General features: G+C 57.9%; 1 long non-coding RNA gene across 1 annotated transcript; it reads left to right on the top strand.

Annotated features, from left to right (window-relative positions):
• The first annotated feature begins 610 nt into the window (after window positions 1–610).
• Window positions 611–3,206, top strand: LOC144281258 (uncharacterized). Its single transcript, XR_013349800.1, has 2 exons — window positions 611–926; window positions 1,392–3,206. It is a non-coding gene; the product is annotated as an uncharacterized LOC144281258 (long non-coding RNA).
• Window positions 3,207–4,498: the final 1,292 nt, after the last annotated feature.

The following is a 4,498-nucleotide window of genomic DNA, read 5'->3' as shown; positions in this document are numbered from 1 at the left end:
GAACTGCAGGGGCTCTCACTGTGACATTTTGCCACCAGAGATTTTGCAGCCTGGAAGTGCAGAAATATTTCATAAAAACTCCCGAGTTCCAGGTCAGGTTTATGTATTGTCTGTTGTGATTTTACCTGCAGATGTGCTTTTGGAAAAAAAAAAGGCAAATATTTGAAACCGAAGAGACAGGGATTCTGAAACCAAAGGGAGAAAGGGAAAAGATGGGGAGGATGGAGGCTGTGAATTGCTCAGAATTCATCCAAAGTTGGGGGTTTATTCTCATCTAGAAAACTGCAGGGAAACGAGAAGAGATTTTTCCACGTGGGGCCTTGGTCATCTCCTGAGCGGAGGGAAGGGAGGTGACGGCAGCCCACCGGGCAGCATGAGCCAGGAAGGAGAAGCACATCCCGAAAGTACGTCTCCTCTGTTCTTGATCCAAAGAGATGACTCCTGAAAGATGGAATGTGTCTGGCAGGTTGTATCAGGAGGAGGGAGGGACAATCTATTGGAGATTTTGGCTCCCACTGATGAACCAGCGGTGGTACCACGGGAGTCAGGCAGTGGGGAGGGGCACCCAGGACTCTAAGAACCCTGTTTCCGTGGTCACGGAGCCCATTTCCCTGACACGGGGCCTGGGGCCTGGGTGCCCCTCCCCACTGCTTGACTCCAGTGGTACCTGCGGTGCCACACTTGTGGCTAAGCTGGTCCATGCTGGGGCCAGAGGGGGTGATGTCCAACACCCCCCAGGAACCTACCGTTTTCTAGGCGCTGCCGGAGTCTTTGCACACTTTACCTCGTTAAATGCCTCTCACAGCCTTGTGGGGCAGAAATAATCACACCCATTTTACAGATGAAGAAATCCACGGAGTTCTAGCAACGTTTCCAAGTTTGCAGCTCTGGCACGGGGGAGATGCGGTCGTGGCCGCTGAGTGCAGGTAGGAGGCCCGGTGGCAGGCAGGGTCCCTCTGGAGGAGGTTGCCATGGTTACCAGGAACTCCAGGAACTCTGTCCACTCACCAAGGGGCGACCAGTCAGGCCTTGTTGGAAGGAGAGCTGTCCCCGGCCTTGCCCCATGTCACCTCTGTCACCAGGCTCCGGCCAGGAGCCAGGAGCGGCCAGAGGCACACAGGGGAACCCACTCCAGCACCCTGCCCCTTTGGCTGGGTCGACTCAGAACCAGGGGACACAGCCGGCCTCCCGGGACCTGCTGGGGCCGCAGGTGGCTAATCTGCAGGGAAGGGGTGAAGGGGACGACAGGCCTCCTGGACGAACAGCTAAGGTTTAAAAAGCAGTAGTAAGACCCGAGGGAGAGCAGAGCCAGGAGGGAGGGACAGAACCGGGGGAGGGGGAGGTTGAGGGCTCCCCAGGCCCAGGGCGAGCTGGCGCGTTCTCACCCCCAGCCCGAGTCTGTTCATCACTTGTGTGCAGCACCTGCCTCCACTCTCCCTGAGGAAAGGACGCGCTGCGTTTCTTCATGTGGGGCTGCACCTGACTACATGCGGGGAGTGACCCCGCTTGCCAGGCCAACCTGAGGGGCAAGAGTGATTTTCCAGCAGACATTTCTTGAACGATTCTTCAAAGATCCACTCTCCATCGCCCCTGCGCCGAGAGGAGCAGCCCTCAGGGGCGCAGAGCGGCCCACAGGCCTGGAAGAGCCTGCTGTCGACGTCAACAGGGCCCTGCCGACGGGGAGGAGGCGTCCTTCCCTCTCCCCCTGGGGACTCCCACTCTCCCCCTCCTCCCTGTCTTCAGCCTCTGCTGTAAGAAGCCTCTGCTGGAAGGTGGTCAGGTGGCCGGGGCCCTCAGCCGGGTCTGGGCCCTTGCCCCTCCGTCCCAGCCCCAGGGCCCGACCCCCAGGGCCGCCTCCCACTCCCTGCAAGCCCTGGCCAGGTAGCCAGGTTCTGCCTCAAGCCGGGCCGTGCTGGGGACTCTGGATCTCCCCAGCCAGCGAGCATGAGAGAGGAGGCTTAGTGGCCATGCACGCTGACCTGCAAGCCTGGCAGTTCCAGAAGCACGCACTGGACTGCGGGCCGGCCAGGGAGGCCTTCGGGCCTGGAACAGGGGGCGCTGTCCCAGGAGGGAAGAACCACCCAGTGGACTTGGAGCGCGATCCTTCCAGTTGACTCAAACCCGGACCTCCTCACTCTCCCCACTGTTGTTGCATTGTAAGAGCTGTGTTGTCTGCTGTCCCCCTTAATCTGCTCAGCCTCGTCTTCCCACCTGAAACTTCGGGAGTTTATTACCATCTGTTCCCAAACTTTCGCTGGTGCCCCCGAAATACCGTCCAGTGTCTGTGAAGCACTAGACTGAATCCAGCGGCTTCCCCACACCCATCTGTCCACGGATCCATTGAATGAGGTTGGACCGTGCACCGAATTCCATGCCTGGCGCATGGGGAGGGCACAGCAAATGCCACCGCGCTGGCTAACTTCATGCGTCAACGTGACTGGGCCCCTGGATGCCCAGACATTTGGTCAAACATCATCCTGGGTGTGCCCGTGAGGGTGTCTCTGGATGAGATTAACATTTTAGTTGGTAGACTGAGTAAAGCGGATGGCCCTCCCTGATGTGGGTGGGCCTCATCCAAACAGCTGAAGACCTGAATAGAACAAAAAGGCAGAGCAAGAGGGAACTCGTCCAGCCCGACTGCACGGCTGGGAGCTGGGTCTTCTCTGGCCTTCAGATTTGGATGGAAAAACTGGCTCTTCTTGGGTCTCCAGCCTGCTGGCTTTCTGACTGGAGCTATGGCCTCTTCTGGTTTGCAGGCCTCTGGCCTTGGAGGGAAGCGCACTGGCTCTCCGGGGGCTCCAGCTGGCGGACGGCGGGTTTTGGGACTTGTCAGCCTCCATCACCACGTTAGCCAGTTCCTCACAGTAAATCTCTGTACGCATCTATTCTCGCCTACTGGCTCTGATCTCTGGAGAACCCTAATACGTCATCGGCGTGACCAGGGCCACCACTGCATCTCCACGCCATGCAGCCAACAACCACCCGGAGCCTACGGAGCATCAGGCACCATGAGTTCATTAACCCAAAATCATTTATTAAGTGCCTGTTGTGTGCCCAAGAGGGCCGCGAAGACCATCCGTGCCGCGGTGGACGAGACGCAGACGTTACCAGTCGAGGCTGGCCGTCAGCGCGAGACTCTTGGTCAGGAGCTAGACGGTTCTTTATTACAATAGAAACCAGCAAAATAAATTTACTTATTATTGTGAGATTTATGGCCACACCTTTTTTATGTGTTTTTCAAACAAACCCGTCGTCATGGTAACTCTCTTAAAACAAGATGCGACCTGGTTTAAAGAGCCTGAGAGCTAATTACAATAGTGCTTTGTATTTAGTTACACCTTTCTTCTGAGGGGTTTAATGGACCTCACTCATTAAGCTTCACAAACATCCTCTGAAGTCTTTAGGGGACAGCTACTATTAAACCCATTTTACAGACACAGACACCAAGGCACAGACGGGTTAAGTGACTTGGCCACTGACTGGCAGCTGAGCCGCGAGCAAGTCTGGACCCGACCCAGGCCTCCTCTGGTTTCCTTCTGCTCAGACTCCATTCTGAGGTTTGAAAGCTGTTCTCCACGAAAGGCTCAGTTTCCCACAGCGCGGTCTGCTGCCATCCGTGTGCAGAAGGGGCCTTGGCGGGGAGGCGGAAGGGCTGAGGGAGGACAGGGAGCACGGGGGAGGGAGGCAGGGCCGCCGGAAGGTGGGCGCCCAGGGGGTGCTGCTCCAGTGGCAGAGCCAGGGACCGGCCTTGGTGGCCTGACGTTTGCCGGGCGGTGCGGACGCAGAGGTGCAAGCTGATGCCAAGCCGTTCTTGCCTCGGTCACCGGAGTCTGCCCCTCCATGCCACCCCCCGGGGGCCTCTGCTGTGGCTCAGTGGCTCTCAGAGCAGGGCCCAGGTGAGCAGCGGCTGCCATGCTCCAAACCTGCAGAATCGGAAACTGTTCTCCAGGATCTCTCCCTGCAATGTTCCTCCCCGAGGTGTCCTTCACGCCTGTTTCCCAATCTCACTTCTTCATGGGCCTGTCCTGACGTGGCCTTTGTTAACACAGCAGCAGGCCCCCCGCCCGGCCCTCGTCACCCTGCCTCACCTTCAGTATGCCCGGCAGGCACCACCAGTCTCCCCCAGCTGGCCCCGCGGGTTCCAGAACAGGGCCCTCTGCTTGGTCACCGGCACTGAGTAGTCAGTCAATATCCACACGAGCCTCGATTTGTGACCCAAGTTACAAGAGGAGGGGTGAGGACGAGGAACACGTATTTGGGTGGGTGGGGCACGGGGCCGAGAAGTCTGGCTTTGGCCAGTGGCCCACAGTTTCGTGGGTGGCTCAGGAACACCCAGAGAAGGTGATATTGAGGAGGGGGAATGAAAGATTCAAAGAAGAAATCCTGGAGCATGTCAGCACCTGTGTGGGTGGTGAGGACGAGGCACCAGCAGTGACACCGAAGAGGCCAAGCGCCTGACAGTGGCCACTGTGACAAAGGAGTCAAGCAGGATCAGGGA

The sequence above is a fragment of the Canis aureus genome, chromosome 12 (genome assembly GCF_053574225.1).
Source record: "Canis aureus isolate CA01 chromosome 12, VMU_Caureus_v.1.0, whole genome shotgun sequence".
NCBI classification, from domain to species: Eukaryota; Metazoa; Chordata; class Mammalia; order Carnivora; family Canidae; genus Canis; species Canis aureus.
The sequence above is the reverse complement of the archived record's forward strand: the minus strand, read 5'-3'. Positions and strand labels throughout refer to the sequence as shown.